The sequence below is a fragment of the Cinclus cinclus genome, chromosome Z (assembly GCF_963662255.1).
Source record: "Cinclus cinclus chromosome Z, bCinCin1.1, whole genome shotgun sequence".
NCBI classification, from domain to species: domain Eukaryota; kingdom Metazoa; phylum Chordata; class Aves; order Passeriformes; family Cinclidae; genus Cinclus; species Cinclus cinclus.
This window is the reverse complement of record NC_085084.1, coordinates 50,556,910-50,572,272: the sequence shown is the minus strand read 5'-3', so window position 1 is coordinate 50,572,272 and position 15,363 is coordinate 50,556,910. Positions and strand designations below refer to the sequence as shown.

At 40.7% G+C, this 15,363-nt stretch overlaps 1 protein-coding gene across 1 annotated transcript in view; it reads right to left on the bottom strand.

Annotated features, from left to right (window-relative positions):
* The window catches only part of PRUNE2 (prune homolog 2 with BCH domain), a 133,158-nt gene that overhangs the window by 112,162 nt on the left and 5,633 nt on the right, over window positions 1-15,363 (bottom strand). The window lies entirely within an intron of this gene.

Sequence of the window (15,363 nt, the reverse complement as noted above, 5' to 3'; positions counted from 1 at the left end):
TAACAGAGGATGATTACACCACATTTTGTGTAATGTAAGTATCTTTCACTAAAATAGCAAATGTAATAATACATGTAGCTTTCTTACCCTTATACTGGAAGCATATACTGGCCTTGTACTGCTGTTGAAAGGGTATCTGTTCAGCATTAATGGAATTAGGAAAGTCTGTTAAAAATAAACAAAGCTTAATTCTTTCCTTTCTTTCACCAGCTAAGTAGAACAGTGTTTTTCCTTAGCATCAGCCAAAGACGATATGGTATAATGGCAATATAATTACACTCAGTCATATTTGACCATTTAATCCCTAGCTGTAGACAGAATTCATATATATAAGCATCAACATATATACTGCCACTCCTGAATAAAAAAAGCGTGTCATATAATAAAAAAAACATACAGACTTAAAAGATATTTGAGATACTCCACTACACAGGGAGTTTGTGATTTGAGTCATCTGTTACACACAGCAATATATGAGAAGCAAATATTGAGAAGGAGGTCTGCTTGTTAAAAAAATAAAAACTGCTATGCCTGTCTGAGGAGATCCACACTTGCTGAAACCACATGAGTTTTACATTCCTGTGATTTAAAGGCTAGCCTTAAAAATACATTGCAATGATGACCATTAATATCATTAATGGGCATCAATATCAATATCAGGGAACCAGGATGTTAACAATTATGATAGTATCACAATTAGCACCAAAATAAAAATTTTAAATTTTGTTTATTTTTTCCTTAAAACAAGCCAGTATGATATTCCAATATCATATATATACATGTTTTGATGAAAGTATTACATAAATTACCTGTTTTATTATGAAAGGTATGCAATGAAGCATTTGGGCCGTGTAATATGCTTAACATAAAATATCAAGAAAATCTGCAATTCTCACTCTGATGACAATTATTCTGTGAAGTCAATGTGATACAAAGTGATAGTGGTACTTAAAAATAAGATGAAACTCAAATGGCCATGTAAAAATGCACAACACAAGGAAAGTTCATTATATATTTATATGAAACCTACATGTTTCCTCCTCATAAGCTCCTCATAAGGGAATTCTCTTTTCAGCATAAAATGTTGGTTTTTAATGCTTCAGCATAGACACACAAGAATTTTTAATAAATATATAACACCTCAGAAAAACACCGCCATCAGTTTTGGATACCTTGGAATAACTCGCAAATAGTAGGATACAGAAGACAAATACCACCTTTGTCTAAGTAATTCCTTCATCCGTCTTGGGTAACTTATACTAAGAGAATGATTAGTATGCAAAACTAGCAGAGTTTCTGTACAAACATTCTGAAATCCAAGAAGGAAAAGGGGCAAAAGGATCAGGTGTTGCATGACAGACCACCCTGCCAAACCAGAAATAACACTGTGGCTCAGCATGGCCTTCTTCAGAAACAATAGAAAAACTTCTCGCAGATCATTCAGCAGGGTAACCTATGAGTACCAAAGATGAGAGAAAATGAGAGAAAGGGGAAATCTCATCTATCTGTGACTGGAAATACTACTTTCAACAGACATTTGATCCCCTTGATTTACATTGCTCTCTGGCCTCCCAGTACAACTACCTAATTTATGCAGGTGATTGTGTGAGAACTAACAAGGAAAAAGACCTGGCTACTAGAGCTCAGTGAGTTTGAGCTATTTCAAACTTCATGTATGTTGATTCATGTTAATCAAATGCCCTCAGAAACATTTGCAATTATGCGAAGTTGAGACATTCTCTAACAATAGTAACCAAAAATTGAAAACAAAGAATGTAAGAGTAGCGAAAATAACTTACCATTATTTAGACTTTCGACAGAATCAGAAATTAAATAGGATACTTCTGCATTCATTACATATTACCATTCTACTTTCACTTCTGTCTTTTTTACTGTTTTATTAGTTGCTATGGAGTATTAGGGGGGAGGGCAGGAAATTTTCCTGGAATTTTTTGTTTTGGTTGTAGGTCTCTTTGGTTGGTTGTTTTTTTTTGGTTAGGGGACCGTGTTTGTGTTCCCAGCCTAGACCCTGTTTTAGCAATCACGTCAAATAAGGTTCATAACTTAAATGTGCCACACCGTACTCTTGTTCAAAATAGTACTCAGTGTTAGCCAGCAGGAGAGAATGGGGCTTGCAAGTACCCAAGTACTTCTGTAAAGATGCACAAAGTGCAAGAAAATTCCATTACCCTGTCTTTTCTACAGACTTCTGTTTATTTTTATTACAGAAGTGACTTCTAACTCTCAGTGCAGATAACATGCATTATCACATACCAAACTAGTTCACATCAAACTATCAGAAAAATTAGTTACTTTCCAAACATTCAGCAATATGTAAAGGAGCTCTCAAAAAAAAAAAAAAAAAAAAAAGCTGTGATTTACTCTTCCAAAAAAAAAAAAAAAAGTAAATTTGAATTAGGAAGCATGCCACTTTTTAGCTTTTTTGCACTGTCAAGATGAATAGTCTATTATGAGGGCTAAATCTTTTTAATGTGAAGACAAATATACAGCTGTAACAGTCTCAACGTCATCCAGTCACCTACTGCAGCTGTGTATTCTGTTGGGATCTCTGAGGGATGGAGCTTATCATGCCCTTCCTGTCAAAAAATGACAAGTCAGTTGATTTAAAGTGCTATTCCCAGAATCTCTGGATACTCCAGAATCATCTATGATGCTCTGATTCTATCTGTGAATTACACACTTATTAATGTTCAGGCTTGAAAATACATGCAAGAGTGTATTAAACTATGACCACAAAGAAATTATATCTATTTAGATTTTGTAGAAGAGCTTGGGAAAAAACTGTTTACCATCCTTCTTCTTGTTTCAAAGGAAGATATAAAAGCTCTTCATATTTGATAGAATCATAAAATCCTTGAATATCTCAAGTTGGAAGGTATTCCTGGGACCATGAAGTACAAATCCCTCACTCCTGCAGGACTACCCAACACTAAACTAGATGACTAAAATCATCACCCAGACTCCCTTTGAATTCTGAAAGGCTTTGATGCTAGGAACACTTCCATGAGAAGCCTGTTCTAGTGACTGACCACCCTCTCTTTAAGCAAAGAATCTGTCTGATGTCCAGTCTGAACATCCCCTGGCACAGCTTCATTCAATTTCCTTATGATCTATCACTGCTCACAAGAAGAGATCAGCAGCTCCCCTGCCACCACCCTGTGTCTTGCCTCAGCCTTCCCTTCCCTCAAGCTGAGCAAACCAAGCGACCTCAGATATTCTTTCAAAGTCTTGCCCTTGAGGCACCCAAATTTTTCCTTCGAATCAAAGTGAAAACAGACCATTATTTATTTAACAGTGTTAGCCAGAAAGTCAAAAGCTATAGCATGCCATAGGGGCATAAGGAAAGCCTAGTTTCCTCCTTCTTTAGAGGAGCAAATTCAACGAAGAGGTCAGTGTTTCTAATATGTATGCAAGATTCCAGTTTCACCAGTCCTATTCAGTAAGGTCTCTACTCCCATCACCTCAGGAATTTTCTCAACAATTCCTAGAAATTGAGTCCCTAGGGTTTGTGTTTCTCTCTGTGTGTGCAAGTGAATGTCACAGGGAATGTGAGCGTGCAAGTGACCTACATGAAAGTGGTAGTTTAATAGTATGGACTAAGTGAAAACTGCTAAGGCTGAGATGCCAGGCTGGACAACTATACTCAGTGCTTGCAGCCCATTCCCATCTTTCTCAGTCTTACCTCCTTTGGTTATCATGTACAGGCTCTTCCTAAAGAATCTATGTAGTCACTTTGGAAACATTAAAATCCAAACCTGTGCTTTAAGGTGAGTCCCACATTCACACAATGCATTAGATGTGTAATGGAGATTTTCATGCATCTGAGAGAGATGTTTACACCTTACAATACCTGGAATTCAATCATCCTCTGAGATTTTAATTGGACAGAACACATCAGATGGCTTACTCCAGCTGTAGCTTCTGATATTTTACTGTGGCCCAAAGTGGCCCAAACACAATTATATGAACTATAGATGTATAACCAGTTCTGATTCATGGAAGCAGAGAGCAGATACTGTTCCTACAGACTGCTGTTAATTCAGTATCAGTAATTATTATCTGGTTGGAAGAAAAGCAGCTAAATTCTAATCACTACTTTATAGGGCAACTATAAAGATATGTAGGTGGTTTTTACCACATCATCATCAAGTAGCACTGATTTGAGGTCTGAAAATTTGATATATGCAAAGATTTAAACAAATTCTAACCAGTTCAAAAGGTAAGTAATGAAACACTGTACTGGTTTAAAAAGCAAAACCAGTGAGACTTCAAGTCAGTAATACAATTTTTAATAGGGAAGAGGAAAAAAAAGGAAAAAACAAAATACATGCAATAATAAAAATAAAACCACTGACAGAGTCAGAATATAACCTGATACCCTGTCAGTCAGGGTGTTGGTGCAGTTTCCCTCCAAAGGGTCCAGTGATAATGTGGATAAAAGCCTGGTTCTTCCTCTGGAACCCAGTGGAAAAAGGCTGCCTTTGGCGTTCTAAACCTCAGTTTTTTATCTAAGTAGGAAAGGCTTGGCTCGTCCTCCTGGCTGGAGCATCTCCCAATGGGATGATGTAATCTTATCAGTTATACAGTAGGACTCAATGGCCCATTAACAGAAGATACTTCCCACAGAGATAAGGATTATCATCCTTCTCAGATGGTAATAGAATATGTATGTTGTATTGTAAACCAGGACATAATCCACCCCTTATTCTATTACCATCTACATTATACCCAAACCAATACCCTATATATATATATATATATATTTACATATAATACAGAATGAAACCCTACACACAGTTCTCTCTTAAAATAAGGTCTCCTTGCGGTACACAGCGGGTTTCCCCATCTTTCTGCACTACCCACCAAGTGTAACCAGGTCCTTGAGCAAAAATAATCCCACTGATTGGTTTGCTTTTGCCTGTGGTGGGATTAATCCAAACAGTCTTTCCTAAAATACCTTTCATGTGTACCACAGGGATTCTATCTCTATCCACTGTGTGCAGGGGTTCAGACTGGGCAGGACCAGGTCGATTGATGGACCCTCGGGTGTTGACCATCCAGGTGGCTTTTGTCAAGTTCATTTCCCAATTTCTGAAGGTTCCCCCACCGAGTGCCTTCAGGGTAGTCTTAAGGAGTCCATTGCACCGTTCAACTTTCCCTGCAGCTGGCGCGTGGTAAGGGATATGATATATCCATTCAATACCATGTTCTCTGGCCCAGGTGTTGATAAGGCTGTTCTTGAAATGGGTTCCGTTGTCTGACTCAATTCTTTCAGGGGTACCATGCCTCCAAAGGACTTGTTTTTCTAGGCCCAAGATAGTGTTCCGGGCAGTAGCATGAGGCACAGGGTAGGTTTCCAACCATCCTGTAGTTGCTTCCACCATGGTCAGTACGTAGCGCTTGCCTTGGCGGGTTTGGGGAAGGGTGATGTAGTCAATTTGCCAGGCTTCCCCATACCTGTACTTTGACCATCGTCCACCGTACCACAGAGGCTTCACCCGTTTGGCCTGTTTAATTGTGGCACAGGTCTCACAGTTCTGGATGACCTCTGAGATGCTGTCCATAGTAAGGTCCACCCCTCGGTCATGGGCCCATCGGTATGTTGCATTTCTCCCCTGATGACCAGAGGCATCATGGGCCCAACAGGCTAAGAATAATTCTCCCTTGTGCTGCTAGTCTAGATCCACCTGTGATATTTTCACCTTGGCAGCTCGGTCCACCTGCTCGTTGTTGTGATGCTCTTCATTAGCTCGACTTTTAGGTACGTGTGCATCTACATGTCGAACCTTCACGGTTAGCTTCTTTACTCGGGTGGCAATGTCTTGCCAAATCTCAGCAGCCCAGATGGGTTTCCCTCTGCGCTGCCAGTTGGCCTTTTTCCAGCGATCCAACCATCCCCACAGAGCATTAGCTACCATCCATGAGTCAGTGTAGATATAAAGCCTTGACCACTTCTGTCATTCAGCAATATCCAAAGCCAGCTGGACAGCTTTTAAGTCTGCGACCTGACTCAATCCACCTTGTCCCTCGGTACCTTGCGCAACTTGTCATGTGGGGCTCCATACTGCAGCTTTCCATTTTCGGTTAGTGCCTACAACTCGGCAGGAACCATCAGTGAAGAGGGCATATCGTCTTTCAGTCTCTGGTAGCTCATTATATGGTGGGGCTTCCTCGGCACGTGCCACTTGCTCCTCTTCTTCAGAAGACAACCCAAAAGTCTCACCTTCAGACCAGTTTGTAATTATTTCCAGAATCCCAGGGCAATTCGGATTTCCAATACGGGCGCGCTGAGTGAGGAGGGCAATCCATTTGCTCCATGTGGTGTCAGTGGCGTGATGTGTGGAAGGAACCTTTCCCTTGAACATCCAGCCCAGTACCGGTAGTCGAGGTGCCAGAAGCAGCTGTGTTTCAGTGCCAATTACTTCAGAGGCTGCTTGAACTCCTTCATAGGCAGACAAAATTTCTTTCTCTGTGGGAGTGTAGTTGTTTTCAGACCCTTTGTAGCTTCTGCTCCAAAATCCCAGTGGTCGACCCCGAGTCTCACCAGGCACCTTCTGCCAAAGGCTCCAGGATGGACCATGATTTCCAGCTGCAGAGTAGAGCACGTTCTTTACCTCTGGTCCTGTCCTGACTGGACCAAGGGCTACCACATGAGCGATCTCTTGCTTGATCTGGGTGAAGGCTTGCTGTTGTTCAGGGCCCCAGTAGAAATCATCCTTCTTGCAGGTAACCAGGTAGAGAGGACTCACAATCTGGCTGTACTCAGGGATGTGCATTCTCCAAAAGCCTATGGCACCTAGGAAAGCTTGTGTTTCCTTCTTGTTGGTTGGTGGAGACATCGCGGTGATCTTGTTAATTACCTCTGTTGGGATCTGACAACGTCCATCTTGCCATTTGACTCCTAGAAACTGAATTTCCTGAGCTGGTCCCTTCACCTTACTTCGCTTAATGGCAAAACCAGCCTTCAGCAGAATCTGAATAATCTTCTCTCCTTTCTCGAAGACTCCCCCTGCTATGCTCCCCCATACAATGATGTCATCAATATAATGTAGGTGTTCAGGAGCCTCACCCTTTTCCAGTGCAGCCTGGATCAGTCCATGGCAGATGGTGGGACTGTGCTTCCACCCCTGGGGCAGTCGCTTCCAGGTGTACTGCACGCCCCTCCAGGTGAAAGCAAACTGAGGCCTGCACTCTGCTGCCAGAGGAATGGAGAAAAATGCATTGGCAATGTCAATGGTGGCGTACCACTTTGCTGCCTTGGACTCCAGCTCCTACTGGAGTTCCAGCATGTTTGTCACCGCAGCGCTCAGCGGTGGAGTCACTTCATTCAATGCATGATAGTCCACAGTCAATCTCCATTGTCCATCAGACTTGCGCACAGGCCAGATGGGGCTGTTGAAGGGTGAGTGGGTTTTGCTGACCACCCCTTGGCTTTCCAGTTTATGAATCATCTCATGGATGGGAGTCACAGAGTCTCTGTCGGTACGGTATTGCCGACGGTGTACTGTTGTTGTGGCGATTGGTACCTGTTGCTCTTCAGCTCTTAGTAGTCCCACAGCAGAGGGGTCATCTGAGAGACCAGGTAAGGTATTCAGTTTTCTGATGTCTTCTGTCTCTATAGAAGCTATCCCAAAAGCCCAGCGATATCCCTTTGGGTCTTTGAAATACCCATTTTGAAGACAGTCTATGCCAAGGATGCATGGGGCCTTTGGGCCAGTCACGATGTGGTGTTTCTGCCACCCTTTCCCAGTTAAACTCACTTCGGCCTCTACTACAGTCAGCTGCTGGGATCCTCCTGTTACCCCTGAAATAGGGATTGACTCTTCTCCTACATACCTTGATGGCATCAGGGTACATTGGGCGCCGGTGTCAACCAAAGCCTTATGTTTTTGTGGGTTGGATGTTCCAGGCCATCGGATCCACACAGTCCAATAGATCCGATTGTCCCTCTCCTCTACCTGGCTAGAGGCAGGGCTCCTCTATTCCTGGTCGTGGTACACGTTGCTCTCTTCCTGTAGATAGGTTCTTGAGGTCCCTTCAAGAGGATCAGTCATATCATCGTTCTGATACTGATTGGAGTTCTGTGCACGAGAGACTGGAGCAGCATTGACTCTAGATGAGCTTCTTGTGTTCGGTGTCCCTCTTTTCAGTTCACGTACCCGGGCTGCTAAGGAAGAGGTGGGTTTTCTATCCCACTTCCTCATGTCTTCTCCATGCTCCTGAAGGAAAAAACAGAGGTTACCTCATGGAGTGTGTCCTCTCTCCCTGGCTGGGAAACGCCGGCTCCTAATGGCAGAGACTCTTGTTGGTTCTGGTGAGATCTGGTAGTTTTCTGCCTTAAGTTCTTTTTTTACTTTCTGATGGCCCTCTTCAATCAATCTCCAGACTTGCTCAACCAGCCTTGTTTCCACGGACGAGACGTGGGTACGAAATGGGGCAGTAACAGTGTCCTCATAAATTCTTAGTTTATTGGCCAAGACGCCTACCATGTCCTCACCTTCCCTCCATTGCAGCGTTGCCAGGTAACGGGAGTACATCTCTGGTCCAAGCCATGCGAATCTCAACCACATCTGTGACGTGCACCGGACACAGTCTGGGCTCTTAGGAAATCTCCCACCTTCTGAGAAAATGATCTCCAGCACAGCCAATTCCCTCAGGCATCAGATACCTTGTTCCATTGTGCTCCATTTTCCTTGGTGCAACTGGAGATCTTCTTCACAAAGGTATCTGTCCTTCACACTTGTCAGCAGTCACCGCCTGAGGCTGAGGGTTTCTTGGGTTTTCCCAATCCCCTGGTCAATGACCACATCCCGGGACAGAGATCCCAGCTGCCTGGCCTCACTTCCATCCAGAACTGTGTCATTGGCTGCAGCGTCCCAGATGCAGAGCAGCCAGGTCAGGATGGACTCGTTTGCCTGGCGGGTGAATTCCCTCCGCAGGTCACGCAGCTCACCCAGGGATAGAGAACGAGTGATGATTTCTGGCTCTGTCTCTTCTGCTGGGTGCAAAGGTCCTGCCACGTCCTCATCAGTGACTATGCGAACTGATTTGCTCTTTGATTTCTTCTTCTGAACGGGGGCAACTGCTACTGGTCTGGGCTGTTCTGGTTCGGTGACCGTTTGTGTGGAGATGCTGATGGCACATTTGGTTCCTTCTTCCTGGATAAAAGTCTGCATAGAGACGGATGCTGTTGCTTTTCTTTTGGCTCTTTTCTCCTTTGTGACAGTCTGTGCAGACATGGACGCAGTAGATCTGTTTCTTTTTTCCTCTTCCTCAAGAATACGCTGCACTATAACATGTAGTGTTTTGTTTCTAAGCATGTTGCAGGCTGTGAAGGCTGTGCAGAGGAGACAAAGCAGAACTAACAACAATATTATGCTGTCCTTAGCATCCAGAGAGAACTCAACATTTCCAAAAACTGCTGTGCCATGCCTGAAAGATTGGAAAAAATCATCCTTTTTTCCCCTCCCCCCAGGGACTGGGTGCAATTGTTGAGACCCCAGATGTAGCAGCCTAGACTAGGACAAACAAACAAAGTTGAGTATATATTCCGAATGATGTTCATTACCTCAGAGGTTATCATGCAATAGACATAATAGACCAATAAAGCAATTTTTTATACCATACCCTGGTCTACACAGGAGCATTACAACTGGCAGATAGTTCCCCATGTGCGGAAAAATATAGAGAGTAAGATATAAAACCCATGTAAGCATGTTGAGAATCATGGTGAATAGGTGACTGGCACAATTCAAAATTGCAATGCTGACTTACAGCGATGATGTAGATAAAAGCCTGGTTCTTCCTCTGGAATCCAGTGGAAAAAGGCTGCCCTTGGCGTTCTAAACCTCAGTTTTTTATCTAAGTAGGAAAGGCTTGACTCGTCCTCCTGGCTGGAGCATCTCCCAATGGGATGATGTAATCTTATCAGTTATACAGTAGGACTGAATGGCCCATTAACAGAAGATACTTCCCACAGAGATAAGGATGATCACCCTTATCAGCGATGGCCCATCAACAGAAGACATTTCCCACAGAGATAAGGATGATCACCCTTCTCAGATGGTAATAAATATGTATCTTGTATTGTAAACCAGGACAAACACTCAATTAACACATGCAACCAAGCAGAGCCAGAAATACATAGAATGTCACATCACATCTTGTTTAGCATCTTTACTTATTTCTCAGTGCAACAAAATGCTGCAGCAGATAGGACAGTGTTTTGCAAAGGACAGCAGATTGTATGGTAGAACTGAAAGTGGCAGCTCAGAAACAATCACATCCCAAAATGTTAATTTATCCTAAAACATAAGATATATGAAAGAATGAATCTATAGCGCATTTGCTGGCACAAAAGGAAAAGACAAACTACATTATCACCAGCACTGATGAAGAGCCACAAATTACTTACACTGCAGTATTTTGAAACTGTTGAAATATTACTGAGAGTCTATACTAATTTCACACACACAGTGCACTCCTCTACTCTTAAATGTGACATGGCAGTATCATAGCTCTGCTTGTGGAGTACTGTACCAGTTGCAAAGGAGAATTAGCAGAAAAAAAAAGAGGAAAGGAAAAGTAAAGTAAAAATATAAATAAGTATTTCATTACTTCACCCTCCTAAAAAACTACAAAGTTGAGGAGAAAAGGACACAAGAAGCTACATTCACCTGCTTATTGCTGTTGGCATTAAAAGAGAGCGTTTTTATATTTAGTGTTCCATTTTTGCATACTGGGGCCTCTCTCTTCAGTTTTACCCAGTATAAATGTAAACAAGAACTCAGCATTTTTAGTCAAGCAGAGTTCACAGTCTTCATAGTTACCTAAATTTAAAAAAAAGTATTTCTTCAGATCAGTTCATTTTCTTTATAAACTGTAACTTTTGTTTTACTTAAAATATGTAAATAAATGATCTTTTCAGACCATGAGATTATAACTGGTTGAATTATCATACAGCCAGGGGTGGGAAGTTAATGGCTACTTTGTATTTTTGTTGACTGGCTCAACACCTTGATACTGAGACAGGCTCATACCATACCACAACTATTGCACAGACTTTGCAAAACAGATCAAGCAAAATACCTCTGACCCAGCCTCAGAAAATCATCTTCCATTGCACAAAAGGTGATTTAAACAGGATATGAGCCAGTGTCTCTGGAAATCAAAGACTAGAATTCCAGTCTACACCACTCTCTTATCCCTGGAATGAAGCCTTTAATGCATAGTTATACCAATTCAATGAAACCTTTTTATTCTTGTCCTGGGACTGTCACTGCTGAAGTGGGCATCAAATTTTCAAGGAAGGGAAGGCATACCTCACAGAGGCATGGAACCACCATTAAATGAGTTTATGCAGTTCACCTTTTAGAAAATGGAGAAAGCAAGAACCATACAAAACCATCCCATACTTTCTCATTTCATAGACAAAACAACACTTATGTAAAAAGAAGCAGCCAAGTTGCAAAATTTTGAAGCTGTTTGCAGCAACTGCACAGTTTATCTATCATCAGCCTCTACAATCCCATTCTGCACAAGAGACAAATTTGCAAGATTTCCTTTAGTGTGGTAGAGAAGAAGTAGATCATCTCTTCACCACAGACAATGAACCTTGTGATATCATTTAGTCTACAAACTGCCCACAGACTGAATAACTTATTAATTTAAAATTTAAAAGAAAAAAAAAAAGTCTGTAATTCAGGTAAACTTGAGTTACAGTATTTTTGCTAGACAAAAAATTACCATGCATCCTATTTCAACTAAATCAAGAGAAAGAACAGTCAAGTCCATCTTTGCAAAAAGGGAAAATTTTGTTTGTTTTCCTCACTACAATTATTTCAATTGAATGGGAAATTGCCATTTTTGTGTTAGTTAAATTTTCAAAACTCTTTAAAAATCAAAGAAGCACAGAATCAAATCCAAATGCAGAAAGAGACTGGAAGTGAAATGGGGAGTTAAGTCATATCTGGTCTTCTAACTTTATAAGGCTATTTACTTCAAACGCATAAAAAAGACACTCAAGAACCCTACCAACTAACTTTTACAAGATTTCATATAGACCTAAACACCCTCTTACAGACACAATACTTAGGTACAGCACAAAAAGCCACTTGCTCTTCTAAGTAATGTGACTGCTAAGGATAAAGTCTCAAACAAATTTATCTGTAAGAAAATGAAGTAACCATCTATGAAACCTATGTGGACTGCATACAGTCAAACATAGTAGCATACTTTCCCAGCAGGTTAAACCATCTGACACAGCTGAAAATGACTTTGACTGAATACTGAAACCTTTTATAAGTCAAAGAAAGGCTGCTGACTTAAGTCAACTGATTATTTGCCAACTGTCTATATTTAGGACTGTCCCTGCAAGTGTTCAAAAGTTTACCATTTATCACTGCTTCAGAAAAAGTCAAATACATTCCAATCAGAGGAATTCTGTTTCTCATCAAAGGGAAGTTTTCCTCTTTCCACCCATCCCACTGACTCCAGAGCAGCATACAAAGTGCACAAGGCAGAATACGCCTGTCTCTGTAGCACTCCAGATTCTATGTTTCCACATACTTACAGGATTTATAATAACATGATAGTATCTAGAAAAACAATTCAGAGCTCTCTTCTCCCCTACCAACTCCTCTTTGATCAGGATTTTGTAATCACTACTGTACAAGTGCAAGGAAGTATCTACTGAGAATGATTAATTTTTATGCTGTGTAGCACAATGAAATTAACCATTAGGGAAAAGGTCACTACAGCATTATGGTGTCTCACAGGCAAAGGCTGGTTTAGCAGCTAACTTGGTTAATTAGCATCAGGGATTGCATACAGCATCACTTCCACACACAAGACTAAATCAAAAACCCAAACTATGCCAATTACAAACAGACATGAGCACAATATTGTTATCAAAATATAGCAAGATCAAAATTTCTTAAGTAGTACAGGTACAGAGCAGTACAGAACAGTACAAAACAGGTACACTGCAAAATCAAACTGTGCTCTAGACAGAATTTATTTATAAGGAGGCTTATGATTAATTACAGCTAGAAGGAAATGCACAGAAGTAGATCATGACTGTGCAAGATGGAACTGGGCCAGTGCATTAGGTCTATTAGGCTATTACACATTATTTAGTTACTGTCAAATGATTAAGTAAACAAGAAAGGAGAACTATCTGACATCCTCCAGACGTCATCATTTTTTGAAATCTTCCTAATATTTTCACTGTCCTTACTGTGCCACAATCTATTTGGGATCTTGTCAGAACAAGTGATATCATACCTGCTGTTAAGGATCTGCCTAATGCTTTTGGGAACAGATTCCCTTCTTTAAAGAAAAAATAATATAACAGGAATGTTACAAAGTAATTTAAATCCTAAGCCTGATCTCCCCCAGGACTCCAGGCTGGCAAACAGGATTCCATGCTCCTCCAGTCCTGCCCTTCCCAAACTAAAATCCCAAACCTATTCCACACCTTCCCAGCATAAACACAATCATATGGTCCAACTGAGCATGGTTAAAGCTGAGGTTTTACTCCCTCTCCTTTTGCTACGCCTCTCTCTCAGAGGAACGTGAATCACAGATATATGCTCATGAGGGACTGGTGAGGTATCTTACCTAAAACTCCAGCCTGTAATCCTGGCATCATATTCTATTTAGACACACACCCTTAATCTACTGCAAAGTCTTGCAGGCCTGTTTAGCTCATTAACCTTTCCAGCCTACCCTCAGAGCTAACACTCCAGCTATCATTCCCTGGTGGTTTAATCACATAAATATTATTTGGTTTCAGCAGAAAGTAACCTAGCAGCTTCCACAACCTTGCTGTGGAAAGCCTTCCCCTCCTAGCCTGTGGCTCTGACTTGGCCCAAACAGACCTCCCTTTTCGCACCCTCCTTGTTCCAACACATTCAAGAAAACGCCTCAACATCTTGAAACCTTTTCAAATCTTCTCTGCTTTGTCTATTGTTTCCTATTCAATCATGAAACATTTTTATCTTCAGAAAATCTATAGCAGAGGAACAGAAAGATCAGCCAGACTTCATTTTTCTCTGATGTGTCCCCTATGTTTAAAGATATGTTCCCAAACCTCAGCAAGTTTCTGGTTTTATCTAACTCCTACTCAAAACAGCTCTTTGCCAAAATGCTAACAAATAGGTTGGGAAACATAAAACCAGCTATTACCACCATACTGCTACTTTGGATTTATCTGCTTCCTCCAGTATGTCCAACACATTCTTAAAGATATGAATGGAACCAATTTTTTAATTAGTATTTTCATGTAATCTGGCACAATAGAATTATAGCCACAATTCTATAGTTGTGTGATACCCCAGTAAACGCCCTACTACACTGCACTGAAATGCCTTTGGAATTTATTTGTGTGTAGAACAAAGCATAAAATATGTCAGCTACATATGCAAAGATTCAACACCCCAAAAGTTAACCAGAATAGAATTTGACCTAATCATGATCAATAAGGTGTACTTCACTTGTCACTGCACCAGAGACTGATGAAAAGCAAGGTATGTAGGTTATTGTTTTAAAATGCTATTTCTATCATCCCAAACCATGAAAATCCATGGGGGGGAAAGCATTTTTAATTCTCAACTTCTGCCACATGTTTGTAGTCTATCTGGCTTTAGTGTAATTGTAAAAGGCTATAAAATTACCCAGTAGTATTTTCTTTACAATTACTTGTTGCTGTTTAAAGTAGTTTTACATATGTCCATCCAATTCAGGTTTTATTTTGGTATACTTATATGCAGAAGCCTTCTCTCCTTCCTCTTGGAAACAATTTTCCTTGCTAATAGACCTCATTTTCTGGAAATACTCTCTTTATTAAGCGTCTGCTGACTGTTTTGCAATTACATATTTATATCTATGTACCTTAATGAACAATCCCTTCCTTTCTATGCATTGCTTCTAGCAACCTCACAGATCCAGACTGCTCTCATGTCTCAGTGTAGCAGTAATTTAATCAAGTTTCATGTTTAGTTATTTTTTTTGTGGATGTCAATTCTTTAAATAATTTTCTATGATTCCCTGAATTCTTTTCCCCATTAAAAAATATTTTTGATTATGTAGTACCCATAAAAGAAGGAAGTATTCCACTTGCAACTGTATCATGATGACAAAAAACAGCCCTTCAATACTACTATAACTATGCTTTGTTTAAAAATTTACGTCAGAATTACATCGGTGCAATGGTTATACTTTTCTTCCTTATTACTAATAAACACTGACTCGGTAGCTGCTGCTGAATTATTTCTTCTGATAGATTTAAAGTAATATAAAGGTTAATCAGCCATAATACTCCAATTCTGCAACTTTTTTAGA